The sequence below is a fragment of the Phyllostomus hastatus genome, unplaced genomic scaffold (assembly GCF_019186645.2).
Source record: "Phyllostomus hastatus isolate PE091 unplaced genomic scaffold, TTU_PhHast_1.1 phas_contig_948, whole genome shotgun sequence".
NCBI classification, from domain to species: domain Eukaryota; kingdom Metazoa; phylum Chordata; class Mammalia; order Chiroptera; family Phyllostomidae; genus Phyllostomus; species Phyllostomus hastatus.
In genome coordinates, this window is record NW_025333993.1 from 4,158,338 (window position 1) to 4,177,409 (window position 19,072).

Below are 19,072 nucleotides of genomic sequence, written 5' to 3' on the forward strand. Positions count from 1 at the left end.
TGGTTTTGAAATTCTATTTAGAATATCCGTTCAGCACTGAAATATGTATATTTGTATGTAAGTTGTTTCTGGGCTTATTTGCGGCATCCACAAATGACACAATAGAAAACTTCTAAGAAAGTGTGGGCCTTCTTGGATGGCGGTGTTGAGTTGGGTGCTTGCTCCATGCTCTTCCCCTGGAGGGGCCGCGGGGGCCTGGGGCTCGTCTGCCTGCTGCTCACGTCGCTGGGTGATGGCTGTCGGCGGCCTTCGGGGGACAGGGCTGTGCTGGGCGCTGAGTGTGGTGTGACCAACTGTCAATGATGGCTTTTCTTTACCTGTTATGTGTGTGGGTGTACGTGTGCGTGCCCACACGTTTTCGTGTAGTTCTTGAATGCCATCAACATTTTGTCAGTTTATAGAGATGAGAAATTGGAACTAAACTCTCATGGTGACATGGCCTTTTCATTTTTCAGAATATTGATTTGCTGGACAATATAGGTTACTATAAAAGAACAAGGAGGAAATCATTAAACCATTAAAAAGTCCAAATCAAAAGTTAAATATTTGGTCTTTAAAGTATGTCACGGTAAACTAGGATGGAGTAGATGTTTTCAGCTTTTCTTAATATCACCTTTACAGTGAGTTTGTAAATTCCTCACACGTCACTGAACAGTACATTTCTAGCTGTTACGTTGATTTATCATCATATTTGTTAGAGTATTGAAAAAATAATACACTTAAGAGCTGAAAACGATTGCAACAATCAGAGTAGATACTCACCCGTATACTTCCATTTGCTAATTTTGCTTGTCAATGGTCTTACTTGCTTCTCTTTAGAAGCCATTTTGGTTTCTCGACGGCAGATGGAGAGGTTTGATTGTGAGGAGTTCATCTGGCTGAGCCCAGAGCCAGATCTTGTTGGTTCAGGGGAGGGGGGACTCGGGGCAGAACCTGCCGTGTCCCACACCCAGGGGTCCGGGCTGATGGGGGCCCTGCATGTGACAGGGAGGCTCACAGGGGAGGACAGGCTGAGACCTGCCCCCGCCAGGCCTCAGGGCTGAGTGGTTCGGGAGGCGCTGGGATTCTTTTCTTTGTTTCTTTGAGGATTTGCATGGTCCAGTTTCACAATTCATGACAGAGCCGCAGGACGCAGGGCCGTGTGACACCAGTGCCGAGACGAGCAGGCAGGTTTGTGGAGCTGAGCGGAAAACCTGGGAGGGAATAAACACAGGCACAGCCCATTGACTTTGCTACAATGTGTGATTAGCGTACAGTGTTCTGTTCAGTCTGGGTGTACAATGAGCGGACTCAGCACTTGCTTACATCACAGTGTGATCACCGCGAAAGGAACGTCTAGCAACACTCCGCCACCGGACCAAGTTACTGTGATGTCAGGGGCCGCGTTCCCCGTGCTGCAGGTTACGTCCCGTGACTTGACTTGACTGTGTAACCAGAGGTGGGACTTCTCAGTTCCCCTCCCTGTGCTTCCCCTCCTCACCGCCACCCTTCACTCGGGCAACCGCCAGTTGGGTCTCTGTCCGTATGAGTCCGTTTCGTTTTGGTTCTAAGATTCCACATCTAAGTGAAAGCACACACGGGGTTTGTCTTTCTCTGCCCGGTTTCTTGCGCTCAGCATAATACTCTCTGGATCCATCCACGTTGTTGCAGATGGCAAGGTTTTAGTTATTTATTTTTTTACGGCTGAGTAGTATTCCATTGTTACATGCACCGTGTCTTCATCCATTCATCTACTGGGGACACTTGGATGGCTTCTGCACCGTGGCTGCTGGAAAGCACGCTGCAGCGAGCATGGGGATGCATGCACGTGCTTGCATCAGTGTTTCTGTGTTCTCCATGTGGATTCCCAGGGTGGAGTTGCTGGGTCCGACTGCAGGGCCCGGCCCAGAACAACTCGGAGGCCCCGGAAACCAGGGGGCTTTTCCGGCCTTAGCCATGAGCTCCAGGAGCCACGCCGCAGGTGCCGGGCGCTCCGCAGGTGGTCTGTGACAGGCGGGTGTGTCTCTGGTTGGTGACCCAGCTGAGAGGCCCAGGGACTCCTTGTTGAGCCAGTTTAGACCGAGTCACCGGCAGCGACTGTCACCCACCTCGCTCGTCCCGAGATGCCGAGACGTCCCAGCCTCCCGGCAGTCCGTCTGGCTGGGCCCACTGCCCTCCGTTCTGACTCTGCGCCTGCAAGGAGGTCGTGGGCTCAGGCAGCCGCGCACGTCAGCCGGTGGTGTTCCGAAGCCGTGAGTGGAGAGTCGGACAGGGCGCCGGTGCTGGTGGCTGACCTGAGACAGCTGGGAGTTCACGGTCGTCGGCACGAGAGGGCCAGAAGCCGTCTGCAGAGTGGGGGCCGGCCGGCCGGCCTGCCTGCCTGCCACAGCGGTGGGTGCTCCCGCCCCTCAGCTCCCTGGCCCCAGGGCACCCTCGTGGCAGCCAGAGCAGCCAAGGCCCGCCTTTCACAGCTGGGCGTTGGGCTTATTCTGCAAATGTCCCAGGCCAGGGCTCTTGGGGCATCTCGGCTGAGGCACATGGGTGTTTGTCGTCTGAGAATTCCTTTCCAGTGAAAAACATTAAAGTGGTGGGGTATTCCTGTAAACAGAAACAACGTGGTTTCCGTCGGCCCATCGTACTACCTTTTGCCCTTCGTCATCGATGAGGAAAAGCAGCGGCCGGAGTATCACTTCACAGGGGGGAGAAGCGCCCGTCGGGGGTCTGTCTGGGCTCCCACGTGAGCTCCCACGTGAGTGGTGTTAGCCACCCCACGGCGGCTCCCGCTGGCCTGTTGCGCAGGAGGCCGTGCGCTGCTTTCTTCCCGGGGCAGGCCGGAGAGGCCCCGGCTCTAGACTCAGGGGCCAGGCTGTGCCTCTTCGTCCCAGGAGGTCAGCAGGTCACTGATATTAAGGACATGAATAAGCTCATTTATTTGAAACAGCCTTTGGAAAGAATGCCCCAGTGGCCTTGCTATGGACTGAATATTTTTGTCCCCTCAAAATCTGTATGTCGTAGCCTTACCAAGCCACAATGTGATGGTGTGTGGAGGTGGGGCCTTTGGGAAGTGATCAGGATGAGACGAGGTCACGAGGGCAGGGCCCTCAGGATGGGACTCGTGTCCTTATAATGGGAGACGCCCGAGCTCTGTCTGCCATGTGGAGGCACAGCGAGACGGCTACCGCCTACAGCCCAGGAGGGGGCCCCCCCGACCCTGACTCTGCTGGCACCCTGATCTTGAACTTCCCTTCTCCGGAACTGCCCAAAGTAGATGTCTCTCACTGAAGTCACCCAATCCATGTGCCGCTACAGCAGCCCAAGCTGCCGAAGAAGACAGGACTAAAAGCAGGGCTCGCATAATTTCCCGGGGGAAGGAGAGGCTCCTGAGAAGGTCCGATGCTGCCTTTCCCCTGCTGGGCGTCTGCCTGGGCCCTTCGCCGGGGCCCTTCGCCGGGGCCCCCGGGGTCTACAGGCTGACCTTCGCTCTCGGACTCGGGGACGGTGGGCGGCAGGAGGCTTGGAGATATGTGGAGGAAAAGCGTCTCGGGGACGGGTGCATACCCCGCCATGGAATGTCCTCAGTTTCTGCGATGGGTCCCGCCTTGCTGCCTTCTGAGCTGACTAAAGTGAAAATGAGTGACGGTGTTCCCATGCACTTTTAAAACATCCTTACGGCCTCTCTAAGCTAAAGGGAGAGCCGTCTACATATCAGCATATCCGTGCAGCCTGGGAAACATGTGGGAGTCTGGATAGCGCGGTGCCCGGGCAGGCTGTGCTGCTGGTGTGGAGAGAGACGGACACTGAGACTCCATCCGGGAAAAGCACAGCAACAACAGCTTCTCGTTTGGGCTTCTCGTCCGGGCTTTGTGCGATGGTCTGGCGAGACTGTCTCCCCGATCAGGGAGGCCGGTGACGAGAGAGCCCAGCACCCCGCGTCTGTCCTCGCTGATAAAATGCTGAGACTCTCACTAGGGGTTTAGCTGCATCGCCATCAAAGCCACAGCCCAAGGGTAGCCGGATTTGGGAAATGGAGAAAGCGAAGAGTTCACTGTTGCCCGAATATCTGCCTCCCTCTTCAGCACGGGCCCAACTTGCCGTTACAATATTGTTACAGGGTGCAGCCAAGATGGGGGACCCCAAATGGGCATTTGAAATGGGGTCCAGAACTCAAGGTGTCCAGGAGATTTTAAGGTGTCTTCACCCCTTCCCCCACAGGTGTGAGTTGGGGGGAAGGGGGCACACAGAGCAAGAACATGCAGGGCAGCTTTGCAGCTAATCCATGGCGTGGTCATTTAGCATACCTATAGCCTTTGGCTGGTCACTTAGATATGCTAAATAGCTATGGCCATGCTCAAGGCCAGGGGGATGGAAAGGGACCTCCCCCCCCAAGATGTGACTGGGGAGCAGGTCCCCCGAGTTACAGCACCTGCGTGGGAGCTTGGAGAAGACTGGCTCCATGACATGGGGTCACACCTGCTCAGACCCACGATGGCGACCAGAAAAGCTGGTAAAAAACAGCAGATTGAGGGCAAGTGTGGCCGAGTGTAGGAGGAGTCGGAAATGGGGCTGCAGAGGAAGATTGGCGTGGGGATTTAAACTCAGACACGGCAGCCATTGAAGGGAAAAGCACGTGGTTTTGGCTGAGTGGGGACTCCCGTGGCCCTGAGAGAGAGGACCACGTGCCTTTGCCAGAGTGGGGACCCCCTGCAGCTTTAGAAGGGGGAACCACCACCTGGTTTCAGTAGAGATCCCAGCGACACAGCTGAGGGTGCCAGGAACCAAGGGAGGCCTATTAGCCAAGCACAGAGTACTGGGAAGAACCAGGGACTCCCTGAGCCATGGACTTCTATTTCCCTTCCTGAGATACAGTACTCTGGACTATGCAAAGGGGGAAGGAAGGACCGTGTCTGTTTGTGGGTGTTTTTAAGGGACTTTAGGATTTTTGATAAAGACATTAGGTCAGTACTTTAAGTTTGTATAGCATTAAATAAACATTTCCTCTCCTTTTCATGAATCTCTGGCATTGAGAGACGTCTTTCCTCTGGCGGCGGACATAATGGACCTGGGGGCTTCTTTCAACAATAGTATATTGTCCCAGGCCCCACCCCCTTGTTTGTTCTGTAACAATATGTCCCATCGGAGCATCTCCGTTAGTGATGGGTCAGGGAGGACTCTATCTCTTGGGATCAATGAGTTTAAGTCCATGGGTAATTATCTTCTTCCTGTGTTTTGGATAGAAGTGAACAATTTTCCTCCCACCTTAAACTTCAAAGGCTATCAGCTTAGCACTTCACACGAGGCATTTGTTGTAGCTCCTGGATGCGCCCTTTGTGTCTGGCCATCCTAGACAGGGCAGGGCCTGTGCCTTCAGAAGCGTCCCCCAACCCGGGCCCGCATGGAGGGGGCTTCCGCTCTTCGGGAGCCACCGGGGAGGTGACTGCGGTGTGTGGAGAGGGAGAGCTCCCACGGGCACAAGGCCACGGTGCTTCAGGACACGCAGCCACCAACGGTTGCCTGGGGGGGGGTGGCCCTTTAGGAAAGTCTGTTAGCGCCGGAGGATTTGGAAAAAAAAAATGCATTATAGATACAGTCAGCCCAGTCAGGCAAGGCTTCCCTTCAGGATGCTCCCTCCTGCAGACTTAAGACGGGAGCAGCTTTGATGGAGCCTGCCGTCTTGGGGAGGGGAGAGGGGCCCAGCGGTTGGGGACAGCGAGGGTTAGGCTGCGGCGGGTGTGTCAGCGTGCGTGTGTTCTGGAGCTGTGACGGGGGGCTCTGGAGTCCACGTCCCCTCCTCCTAGACCACTTCCGTTTAACGGTATTCCTAGTCACTGAGCATTGTCCGGGCAGCCCGCTGCGTAGCTGCTCAGGTTGTCATGGCGATAAGACCTCATCCTGCCCTCAAGGTGCCTATGAGTAAAGGGAGTGAGACCAGCATCAGCATGACTTAGGGAGCAGACTTGTAGTCACGGGGAAGTGCCCTCTTTGATTGGGAACTACCAAGGAGGTGCAGAATCAAAGAAGCATTTCTGTAATGCTCCCTGAAAACAAGTTGGTGGGGCTACATGGAAACTGTGCAGAACATTGTCCTTCCTTCCTTCCTTCCTTCCTTCCTTCCTTCTTCCTTCCTTCCTTCCTTCCTTCCTTCCTTCCTTCCTTCTTTCCTTCCTTCCTTCCCTCCCTCCCTTCCTTCCTCCTTTCTTCCCTTCCTTCCTTCCTTCTTTCCCTCCTTCCTTCCTTCCTTCCCTCCTCCCTCCCTCCCTCCGTTCCTTCCTTCTTCCTTTCTTCCCCCTTCCTTCCTCCCTCCCTCCCTTCCTTCTTCCTTTGTTCCCCCTTCCTTCCTTTCTTCCCCCCTTCCTTCCTTCCTTCCTCCCTCCCTTCCTTCCTTCTTCCTTCCTTCCTTCCTTCCTTCCTTCCTTCCTTCCTTCCTTCCCTCCTTCCTTCCATCCATCCATCTATCATCTCTAATAGGAGTCACCTTTCCAACACTGGAAATTATTCTCACCATGGGAGGCATGCAGCAGACTAGAATTAGAAAGGAGGAATGATGCAATATTTTCACTGTGCTATTTTCTGGGGAGCGAGGTAACTGAAGGACACAGGGCTGGGCAAAAGTAGGTGTACGGTTGTTCGCACGGAAAAAGACACGCGGGCCTTGGTTATCGCAGCAGCTGTATTAACTCAGCAGACAGCGACAGCATCACCGCCCACCTGTCTTTGCCCACCCTGGTGTAGTCCCTGTGGAAGTTGACAGGAAAAGAGGGACTTGGTTTCTTTTTCTGAAGCCACAATTGCTTACAACTTTGCCATTAAGGCCATTGCTCACTCAATTCATTTGTACACGTTCCTCCACTGCACCTGGAAGTGATTAAAACTGGGCTGTTCACGGATCTGGAGGAAATTCGTCTGCACGACACTGAGAATGAAGGTCGTGGTGGATGAGTGGCTCGAGTCAGTTACCCCCAAAACAACTCTCTGATGAGCTCCTGAAAGATCCAGAGCAAGCAGAGAGTCTAGTAAGTGTCAGCCTTTGTACAGAAGACAAATTCGCCTGCTCAAAATGGGAAACTGTGTATTGTAAACAGTAGCCACTCCCGGCCCCAAAATATGTTTTGACTTCTGAACTGCTGGGACAGATAGACAGACACATTGTGACAAGCATGTTCACATTATATTTTTTTAAGAGAAAGAAAACCATACAAGTGTGGTACCCTTTTAGGTTTGAGGATCTCAGGAGAGTCGTGTGTGTGTGTGTGTGTGTGTGTGTAAAGTGCCCCTTGACTTCCCACTCCAGGTGGGACCAGGAGAACATGACCCCTAAGTGCAGCTCTAAGGCAGATCAGCTGCGTGACCTAGAAAACGTGCCTCCTCCCCCCACCCCCGCTTCCTCTTCCTTGTGCAGATACAAGGTGGTTTCACTGGCCCCCTCCCAACAAAACAACAGGATATGAAAATTCCAAACTGAATATTCCACTTCTCAAGCCCACTGTGGTTTAAGTGATGCTTTTCCATTGTAGACCGAATCTTAGAATTTTTATTTCCTGCATGTGCAGAAGCTCCGGGCTCCATGGCGTGCGTGCCCAGGCCTCGGTGCAGAGTCCTCTGAGTGGCTGTGATTAGTCACCGGGACAGGGCGCAGAGCAAAATCAGCCAAGGGAAAGCGCCTGGTGGGAGAATACTGGGGGAGACCAACCACAGGCCTCCAGGAGTTCTCCGCATCACACAGGAAACACTTAACCCCCCAGCCGGGACTGTGACAACCAGTGTGGGATGCTGCTGACCAGGGAGGCTCGTTGGAGACTCGGTGCCCAGGGCTTTTACCGGGGGCTGGTCCCATGGGCACCCCTGACTGGCACGCACGTTAATTTCCAGCTCCCAGAAGGAAGGTGGGCGTCCTGCGCACACGGCACTGTTTGTGCCGTTCGGGCACGATGAGCCACTCCCACACTTCAGGCTGGTGGAGCCCTAGGGCAACCCCAGCTCCCGGACCCCAGCCGAGTCAGCCTGGCAAGCAGGCCTTTCCCTACGGAACCTCTTGCCCCTAATTCAGTTTCCCCAGTGGTGGTGGCTCATTGTTTCACTCATTCAACTCACTTTGTGGATATCACCAGCACCGAATGCTGGAGGAAGCCATGGATGAGACACTCAAGGACCTCATCACTTCATGTCCGGATACTCCCAGCCTTTAATCAGAGCTCCGCCCAAATGATTCTAAAATCCCCAAACACAGTGACCCGGATTCTTTCTTTGCTCCACCTAAATGCAAACCTAGTCCTGTGTTTAGCTGGGAGGGGCCTTCAGCCTCCTCTCCCTCTTCCTGTGACATTTGGTTCTTTCTAGGCACGGGAAGCAGATGGTCAGCCAAGTCAAGCAGATATAACTGGGGCCCAGGTGTGCTTTCCGGGCTCCTGTTCCTCTGTGAGTTGTCATAGCGGGCCATTCACAAAACAGTATCAGGCAGCGATAACAGTAATACTGTTAGTATTATCGGAGTCCCCAAGCTAAAATCAGACATCCTTAATCCAAATTCGCCGAGGAGACAGACGTGCCTTAGTATAAAAAAGCAGGATCCGAGATTTATAAGCATACCTCTTTAACATAAAGATTTGAATGTCAAAATCTGTACGCATCAAGAATAGGGGGCCAACATGAATCAAGGTCAAGGCCTGAGGTGGAGTGAATCGGGGTCTCGACGCTGCTGCTCCCTTTGGGCCGGGCTGGGCCGAGGGGAGGAAAGTCGCTCACTGGGTGGGTTGGTGGCGGGAGCTCCAGCACATCGCCACGCAGAGCCCCAGTGCTTGTCGGCCTTTGGTGGCGTTACTGCTGAGCACACGGGTCAGGGAAACAGAACCGCTAGCGCCCTAACTTCCTCCTTCCTCAGCAGCCACATCCTCACCCGTAGACTCCCGTCCAGGGCGTGGCCCCCGTTTTACTTTCCCTCCTCCCCGCTGGTGAGCATTGCCGGGGACTGGTCCACAGGTCCTTCACGCTTTCTCCGGACCTTCAGCTATTTCTGGGGATCCCTTTCATGTCGCTGCTGAAGGTGGCTTGGCCAGGCTCCTCCTCCGAGTCTTAAGCTCCCCACTCCCAGCCCCTCCTGGGTCTGCTCTCCGGTCTTCCAAGGTGACCTTTTCACACTGTGGGGTTTGAAACCAGCCCTCCCCGCTCCCCGTCCTGCCTCGGGCCCCGGACTTGTGTTTCTTTCTCCCCCAGGCTGACGTGGTCTCTCTCCTTCCGTTCCCCTCCCGAGCCAGCGCTGTTGTCACCATTCCCGGAGTGTCCTAGCACCCGGTTTCATCAGGTTTCTCCTCCTCTTGCCTCCGCCATCATCCCTTTGGTGATTGCTGTGTTCCTTCTGACACGGGTGCTCAGGTCCCCCCGTTTTAAAGAAATTTTCCCTTTGCCAAAGTTGCACCCCTGTATGTTTTCATTGTTTTTTTTTCTGGAACACGTATTAAAATAATAGTCTATACCCACTATTATTGCCAATCTCTCCTAGTTTGGCCTGTGCCTCTTACATTCTCCTGCAACTTAAATTCTCAAGGTCCCCCGTGACTTCCTAATGTCAAATCCAAAGATGCTGTCTCTTGGTGCAGATTCTCTCTGACTTCCCTGCAGACTCCACACAGCTGGTGTCCTTCCTCCCTCCGTTGCCCTCCTTGGGTTGACCAGCGACACCATGTCATCCTGGTTGACTTTCTCCTCTCTGACCATTTATGCACTATCCCTTTTCTTTCCTTTTTTCCCCTTTTCCCCTTCCCTTCCCTTCCCCTCCCCTCCCCTCCCCTCCCCTCCCTTCCCTTCCCTTCTTTTTTTTCTCTTCTTTTCTTTCTTGTTCCGAAATGTCAGTAGACCCCACACTCTCAGTCTTCGCTCCCTTTTCCTGCCAGCCTCTACTTTCTCGGCTGGGGACGCCACCCCTTGCCCAGGCCCTGACCCATCACGTCCATGGAGATGATTCTGACTCGGGACCTGACTTCCCTCCTGGACTTGCTTGTCCCCCACTCCCTGCTCCGTTCCTGCCACCTCCGACCAAATAGGGATTTGCCTTCGCATTGCTCATCTTTTTAGATGGGAACTATTTCCAAAGCGTCACACAAACTAGGTGAGAAACAACATACATTGAAATGACAGAAATGCATTTGCTCGCAGTTCTGGAGGCTGGAAGCCCGCGATCGGCTCCTGCGCCTGCGCCTGCGCCTGCGCCTGCGCAGGGCCACGCCCCCTCTGAAGGCTTCCCGAGGGGAGAGTTCAGGCCACGCCCCCCTCCTGGCATCCTGTGGTTCCGTCAGTCCCTGCTGCTCCTTAACGTGCAGATGCGTCGCTCCCAGCACTGCCTCTCCTGTCACGTGACCATCTTCCCCTGTGTGTGTCTTGTGTCTCTTCTCCCTTCCCTCTAAGGACACCAGTCGTATTGGATTGAGAGCTCACCCTACTCCGTTATGATGTCATCTTAACTAATCACGTGTTCAATGACCCCATTTCCAATTGAGGTCACATCACGGGGTTCTGGGAAGAACGTGAATCTTGGGAGGACCCTGTTCAACCCAGGATATTAGCACATCCCTCCAATTCCTTTCTGACCCCCTCTCACACCCGTTTTACATCTCCTGTCTCCTGTTTGACATGTCATCCAGAGCTGATGAATGTGCATTCAATGAGACCCTTAAATGAAAATAAGGTTTGAGAGGGAGAAAACAAAAAGCAGAAGTCCCTGGCAGGAAGGACGGATACCAGAGTGCTCCCGTGCTGTGGCTCGCGTCCCGCCCCAACTGTGTCGGAGTGCCGGCTGGCAGCCACCCCGTCGGCCGCCTGTCCCTCAGCTGACGTAGCCCGCCCCGTGTCAGACTGGGCTGGGGGCCAGGATGGGGACGGAATCGAGATGGTCCAGAGCCAAGACACCAGGGACTGCAGGCAAACGGCTAGGTGTGCATTTCCAGATCAGGCTAGGGACGGAGCTGTGCCCCTCGCCGCCAACGCATGTGGAGATAGGGCCTTCGGATGGTGATGCAGGTTTAATGAGGTCATAAGCATTGGGCCTTCCTCTGATAGGAACGTGGCCTTCTAAGAAGGGGAAGGGAGACATGTGAGCACACAGCGAGGAAGAAAGCATGATCTCACCAGAACGTGACCCTACTCTTGAACTTCCCGCCTCCGGGACTGTGAGCAAGTACATGTCCATTGTTCAAGCCACCTAGGGTCTGAGGTCCTATCTTGCATTTCCCGCTCTCTAGTACAGACTTTTTTTTGTAATGTTTTTTTTCCAGTTTCCCAGAGTGCATAAATATAGAAGAGTCAAAAACAAAACAAAACAAAACCAATAAAACTAAAGCCCAAAACTGTCAACTGAAGGACACGCAAATTATAACAGCCATAACTTGGAAGTAGGGACATATTTAAGCCAGAAAACCATTTTTACTGTGGTACGATCTGGGTCAGATATAACTGTCTGGACATGACATCTTTAGGGGCACATCACTGTGGTTTGAGGACATTATACTTAATGCTTTTTTGAAACAATACTGCACAGTGGGAGAAATATCAAAATAGGTGAGGCTGTTTCAGATTAAAATAATTTCTTAATTTTAACTTAAGGTTGTCTCTTCCCATTGACCTAAGTATAACATTATAATGCCTGCCACACAGTAGGAACTTAATATTTACTGAATACATGTTGAGTGAGCAACTTTTCCATCAAAATGAGGGTGCTATTTTCTTTCAAATTGTCCTTAATGTTTTAAGAAAAGCTTTCACTGTCTTCTAGTTTTTCCACTACTTCAAAGCACAGTTTCTCATCCGCCACCCTCCCACTGCAGAGTATCTGGGCCAGCAGGCGAAGGGTGGCTGGGATTTCGTGGCTGACTTCCGCACTGTGACACCATTCCAGGGGTCATGGGTGTTCCAAATCCCTGAGACTTAGTAGCCCCAAAGCGAAAGCTGCCTCCTTTGATCTTCATGAGATGATTTTATGTTTAGAACCTCCTTACCATTTTGTGTTGTAGCCTCTGTTCACATAAAGCACTGAATATGGGTGGGTGTGTGAGTTCGTGGAAATCTTTACACGCCGAGACCTTCAGAGGCACGTTATAGCATTTCCTGATGTCCTGGGTCCGCGGCCACGCCACTGTGTCTGAGGCTTCTCTTGTTTCTCCAAGGAGACACACACACACACACACACACACACACACACACTCAGTAAATACAGAGAGCCAACTCTATCTTGATGGCTTCTGTGTGTGTGTGTGTGTGTGTGTGTGTGTGTGTGTGGAAGGGTGGGGTGCCCTTTCCAAACTTTCCAAATAGGGACCAGTGTGCTCCACCAGTTAATGAAGCCACACGTAAAAAGTGTAGAGTTTCTGTGTGTTAGCGTGCCAGAGCACCTTTCTGACCTTGGCCGTGGAGCCCTGGAAGGGTCCCGGGTGGGCAGCGGGAACGGCGATGCGTGGGCCGTGGGCTCGCCCACGTGAGCCCGGATGAGGCTGGGAGAGCTGCCTGAAGTGTCCACCTGTCTCTAGCACGGACGGACCAGGCTGCCCTGGAAAATGATTCCATGGACAAAGGAAGGGTCTCCAGGGCAGGGGGTGGCAAAGCGGGGACTCATACCTGGGATTTCGTGGTGGTGGTTTTTGCTCTAGGACTTTAAAATTCCTTCATTACTGTCCTTTAAGCCCTCATTATGCGTAAGGCATTGTTTTTTAAAGTTGCCATTTGTCATTTTATGACCCGTTTAAAAGGGGTGGGAGGCGGCTAGAGGCATGCTGGACATGACATTTAAAGTCAATAGGCTTACTGCATTGGAGAAACTGCCAGGAGTAATGGGGTGATTTTAGCTATTGATGTAAAGGAATTCTATTGAAAATTGCACTTCTCAAAAGGAATCATTTTGAAGTAGACTTAACATTCTGAGTTTCAAAGTTTTACTTCAAGATCAAATAAATACTTATGATGCATTTTGGTGCAAGCAATATGCTATATATATGGCAATGTTTACTTACAATTTCTGAAAAAAAATACACCCATATGTAGTGAACAATTGTAGTGAAAGTTACTGGCACAATGCAGTAGGCACAGAAAGAGGAAAAAAATGTGTGCGTGACAAAGAATCGAGGCAGCAAGGACAAACAGGAGGTCAGACAAAGGGGGTGGGGCTGAAGACATCAACACGAACGTTAGTTTACAAAAAGGCACTGCCCAACCCTCTCTCAGAGTGTTTAACGTGATGTGACCCTCAGTCAGTGTAAGCGTCCTTTCCAGGTGGAAACGTCCTTAGATGAACGTTTCTTGACTGTTTTTGGACCAGGGGAGAGGTAATGAAAACTGTGGAACACTGTATATTCAGAAAAACACATAGGCCCCCAAAAAAGCCGCATGAATTTCGGGCCCCTTTTCCTACCCTTCGCACTGGTCGGCCATCGCTTACACTGACTGAGGGTCACATCACGTTAGACACTCTGAGAGAGGGTTGGGCAGTGCCTTTTTGTAAACTAACGTTCGTGTTGATGTCTTCAGCCCCACCCCCTTTGTCTGACCTCCTGTTTGTCCTTGCTGCCTCGATTCTTTGTCACGCACACATTTTGTCCTCTTTCTGTGCCCACTGCATTGTGCCAGTAACTTTCACTACAATTGTTCTTGTACCGGGAAAAGTACAGGGTTTTTCTAAAGAGCCTTCATCAAGTCATTTTCGAACCGCAGATGATATTAGGAGAGAAAGGCCACACTGCGTTTCCCGCTCCCTAATTAGATGGTGAAATTTTTAGTTCTTGGCATTGTTATCTGTTTGAATTGAAACCCTATCATTGAGCAAGCCAGATGAACTTGAAACGGAGGATGGCTATTTCCCAAAAGGGAACGCAGCCAGGCGCCAGCCCTCCACGGAAAGCCAGGGCGCCCACCATCTGGACGCACGTGACCCGTTTCTGCAGCTCTGATTCCGAGTTCAGCGATTCGTTCTTCAGAAAATTATTCTAGGATTCGGGGTTTTAAGACATGGTCTGTATTACACATTCCTGCCATGGATCATCCAATGTTGAAGAAAAAATCTTAGCAGTTAATGTTTAAATGATCCACAAAAATCACGCAGGGCCTATAATCTTTGCCCTGTCGTGATTTCCTGTGAGTCTGGGCCCCGATCTGTGTCCCAGCTCTGCCCAGTTCTGCTGAGTTCTGCTCTCTCTCTCTCTCTCGCCATTGAGTGAGGAAAGGAAGACCAGTGTGTGTCCAGCCATTCCCTCTCCTGCTGAGTGCACCGAGTGGAGAAGACGGGAACCCCCCGGTGCTGGTCACGACGTCAACAATTCTGCTCCGCACGGTTCCCATGAAGTCCTGAAGTCCATTTCAGACGGAGGTCCGCAGACCCCCTGGCTCCTCTGGGGCCGGATGAATGGCTTCCCCTGGGGCCCTTGCGTGGTTCGTCTGTGACCTTGAACTTGGGAATGCAGGTTTCCTTTCCTCAGTCTCTTGTTCTTTGTTTACTGAGGTTGATTTGTTGATACAAAAGATGAAGCCACATATGACCCTCTTTTATAAAAATGACCAAAATATTTATTTTAAATATTTTTAATTTTATATTGAGGTTTTTAAAAAGAATTTTTTTTGTGGGTGGTAAGTCCATGCATAATTGTCTATCAGAGACAAATAGTGAAGCTAGAAAACTACTTTTCTGTACTTAAAATATACATTTGCCCTGACCTGTGTGATTCAGTGGGTTGGGCATTATTCCACAGAGCAAAATGTCACCAGTTTGAATCCTGGTCAGGGCACGTGGTTTGTGGGTTCAGTCCCTAGTTGGGGTGTGTGTGAGAGGCAGCCAATCGATGTTTCTCTCTGACATAGACATTTCTCTCCCTCTCTTTCTCCCTTCTTTCCCCTCCCTCTAAAATCTTAAATATATATATGTGTGTGTGTGTGTATATATATATATATAAATATTTAAGACTTTATATATGTGTATAAATACACACACACACATTCATTGCATATTCATTACATATAATCTCAAATTAATACCTATTTGCTATACATAGAAAACATACAAATATCCATTCTATTTTCAATTCAGGATCTACTGTTAGGCTACGTTTTACTCATTGTGGCTTGATTCATAGATTCTTTATCTGTACTTTATAAAATAGTTACTCAGAGGGCAAATCTGAGGGCCCAATGCCACGTGACCAAGGATACTTCTTTTCTGGAGCACCTGGTAAACTGAGGCAGCATACGTGTCAAGCGTTTTAGACCCCACGTGTAACAGAAGGGATATTCAAGCCGGCGAGAGTCAGAACTGCCATAAAGATTCAGTAAAATTCTTTGTGTACGGCAGGTTGTTACACAGGATGAGAACTCCAGTTTTATAGAGAAGTTTCTTTGTTTATTAGTAACTGTCCTATGTTACCAGAATGAAAAGACTGGTGGAAAAAGAACATTTTAGAATGTGATTTTTCCTTGGGTGTACATGTGACTCGCTAATCTTTGGCCTCAAGTCCTCTTGTAAGGATTGGGTGGGACAGAAGCTATACATTAGGGACAGGAGTGTAAACTCAGTTACAGAATTCTGTAAGAGGGGCTGAACTTCCGATGGAAATGAAAGAGAAGCAGAAGAAGAAAGAAGAGGAAACGGGCCATACATATACATTTCATTCTGTGCACCCACCCTCCCTCTGATGGCCGCACGATTAATTCAGAGATTTGTTGATTTTCCTCCGTGCTCCCTGCTCACCTGCCGTGGCTGCCAGGTCTGTGTGGGCCACACCGCTCTGGCGTGAAAGGCGAGCTGCCCCACCAGTCCCCGAGGTCCGGAACAAACGTTTCGTGCCGAGTCCGTATCAGCATAACCGCGCGTGAACCGGCTCCGTGAACACACGAACACACCCCTGGGCCCTGCCGTGAAGTGAATTTGGGGACTCGAGCCTAAAGTCTAAAGCAACTGGACTTACGTGTTTTAATAAATGTGCCCTTGGTCTGTGTGTATTTGTGTACGTGGAAATGTTGGGGTGGGACTTGTGGCTTTTTTACTCATCGTAGCAAACATGAACCAACATGTAGTGCTTTAAAAATACCTTTATGGTATCTGGAATTTGCTTCAAATGAGTCCAGTGTGTTGGGGGGTGTGCAGCGAGTTGATCGATGTTGAAAGGGTGATGGATACACGGAGGCTTTCTATGCTTGTTTTTGCCTGTTGTGTACATTCAAAACACTCGCTAATGGAAAACGGAGGGAAATGCACCTGTCTAAGAACCCGTGGTGTTCTTTGTTTGAACCTTCAGAGTACACAGTTAAACACGGACCGTTGGCGCGTCATCAAACCAGGACTAGGCAGATTATGAATGTCATGTTTTAAACATTAATGAGACATTCCCTGGAGTGTTGTCTCCCTGCTGGCCATGAACTCTGCAGCCCTGGGGCAAGACCAGACCCGTAAAGAAGATTCTCCTCTAAAGTTAGCGGCGCTCCTCCAGGTGGAGGGTGCCCCTTCTCAGGTCAAGGCCGGGATCCGCACAGCCAGCACTGCCCAGGCTATGTGTCCCTGGAGAGGCTACGTGGGTAGGAGAAAGGTCACGTAGATCTAGGTCCAAAAAACAACTGGGAAGGGACGTGCCAAACAATGACAGCACAGTGCTTTACCAAAGGACCGTGCACCACGAATCCTAAATGGTCGTGGCAATTTTTATTTTACTCACTTTTGTCTTTCGAGACCATCCGTGATAGTCCTTATAAGACAATTTGGGAAATACAGGGTCCGGCACAAATCACGCCCCTTTTTTTATTACAAAATTTTGTATTATGAAATCATAAGCGTGTAATTCTGTAACGTGACAACATCACACTCAAGCACACCCTGTGACATTCTAGGTGACACGTTCGAACTGCTGTCCGGCTCATGTGAGACACTCACGTATCCCACCAACCACACTCCAGCACGCCTTACTTCTGCCGGGCCCCGTCTGACTTCAGAATTGAAGGCAACTGAAGCTGATTTATAGAAAAGTTGTGTTCCTCTGAGCCTTAGGTTTAGTGACTAAAGACTAAGTCCAGGCTAGCTGTTTTCATAGGACACACAACACCCACGGGCAGAGCAAATCCGAGCGTTCTGTTCTTCTAGAGTCTAGTTTCTAGATGTGAAAGGTTTTATTGGATTCAGATTACATTCCCTACCTTGCTAGGTGGGGAAGGTATTCAGGTTAGGGCGCATCAGAGAACTGAGTGGTTTAGGCATTTGAGACAAAAAGAGAGATGGTGGATTCTTCTCAACCTTCCACCCTCCAATCCCAGGATACCGATTGACCCCTCTTGGTAATTCACTCTTTAATTTGGCTTAATTTATCTAAGCACTGCATAGAAATGTCAAGAACCTATTCTGTTCTTTTGTCCGAACCTGATATCTTGGAGAAGGATCTTATGTGCCCCTCACTCTGCTGTGGTTAGTTTCCATGGAGCTCCCAAGTGTCTTGAATTCATCTTCACAGGTTTGAACTATTTTCTGCTTTGCCCCCCAGTCACCCCTTTCCTCATTCTTGTTTAGTGTGTGGAGACTTTATTTTTTTTCTAGGCTATTCTCATTCATTTCCTCTTTAGAAGAAATTCTTTCAACGTCTTCTTAGAAGTTTTACACATTTCAACCTTTGGGTCATTTTCTTTGCTTTCTTTGATCTCTCTTCAAATACTTCTGAAAGTTTCTTCTAAAATCAAGTGGTGAGGAAAATTAACTTTTATATTTCTTCAAGAAAGTGGATGTGGTCAGACTCTAATCAATTTTCTCTAGGGAAATGTTATGTGGTCATGTTTCTAATTAGAACATGGATATGAATCATGCCCTTTCCAACTTGTTCCACACTTTTGTAGTGGAGAGCAGTGTTCTTACTCTTTCTTAGATTTAACTTTTAAATCAGGATGCGTTTTTTTCCTAAGGCAGAGAAGTGTTATTTTCTTTTGTACAAGTATTTTCTTTTGTACAATGTGTATGAAAAAATATATATATTTGACTTGTCTTCTGTTTGTTCTAATTGATTTTGTTTTAAGAAAGAATGATGGGCCACTTATGCAAAAGCAACTGGAGACTGATTTTGAAAAATAACTCGTTGAGGAGACATTTGCATACCCATGTTCACAGGGGCATTATTCACAATAGCAAATTCACATTTGCTATGAACAACGCAAGTGTTCATAGACAGATGATTTGCTGAACAGAATGTGATCTATACATTCAGCCTTAAAAAGAAAGAATTGTTCCTCCATGCTACAACTGTTCCTTTAGGACGTTATGCCAAGTGAAATAAGCCAGTCACAGAAAGACAAATACCGTGTGGTTCCACTTCTGCGAGGGCCCTGGAGCAGGCCCGTCTGTGAACCACCCGCCGTGTCTGGGGCCGTAGTGGCGGGAACCGTGCTCTGATGCCAGGAGAACCCAGGCGCTCTGTAACCGGTGTGAAAGGGGTGGGGGGAGTGTTGGCAGCGTGGACAGTCCCATGTCCTGCAAGGCTGGCCTGTGCATGGTCGGGTGGCCTGGGCACTCATGCCAACAGGACACACACTCACACACACACACACACACACACACACACACACCCCAGTGATAATCAAAGATGGTAGCACCTGCATGCTTCCAGAAACCTGTCCAGCTGGGCTTCCAGTGAGTACTCTGTGGCTTTTATTTTTTTACTTCCATTTTCTCTAAGTGCCTTGAAAGGGAGTAAAACCCATCCCAACAGTGTGATTGGGGGTAAAGCAAGACTCAGAGAGGCCGGCCCAGGATACATCCTCTCTGGATGCCCTCTCGTGGGTGCCGAGAGGGGAGGTTTGGGCTCGCGGCCACTCTGGGCCACAGCACATGCTCTGGGAAGCCTGCTGTCACACTGCAGCCTACCACTCTCCAGGTGAGGCACGGACACATTACGCGGGCGGGCCTGTCTGTCATAGAAGTAACTCTGATAGATGGTAAATAAGAGGAAGGAAATCAATACAACTGTAGGGCAAAGAGAGCCAAGAATGGACCTCTCCAGAAAGAAATATCAACAGTGAACTTCCTTGAGACATTTGTTTCTTATAGAATTGTAGACACTCATAACCTCTAATGCTTTTGCCCCCTTGCAATCTTTTCTACAAC

At 50.2% G+C, this 19,072-nt stretch overlaps 1 protein-coding gene across 1 annotated transcript in view; it reads left to right on the forward strand.

The window, feature by feature from the left end:
- Positions 1 to 19,072, forward strand: part of DSCAM (DS cell adhesion molecule) — a 542,830-nt gene that overhangs the window by 117,403 nt on the left and 406,355 nt on the right. The gene's annotated exons all lie outside the window — the stretch shown is intronic.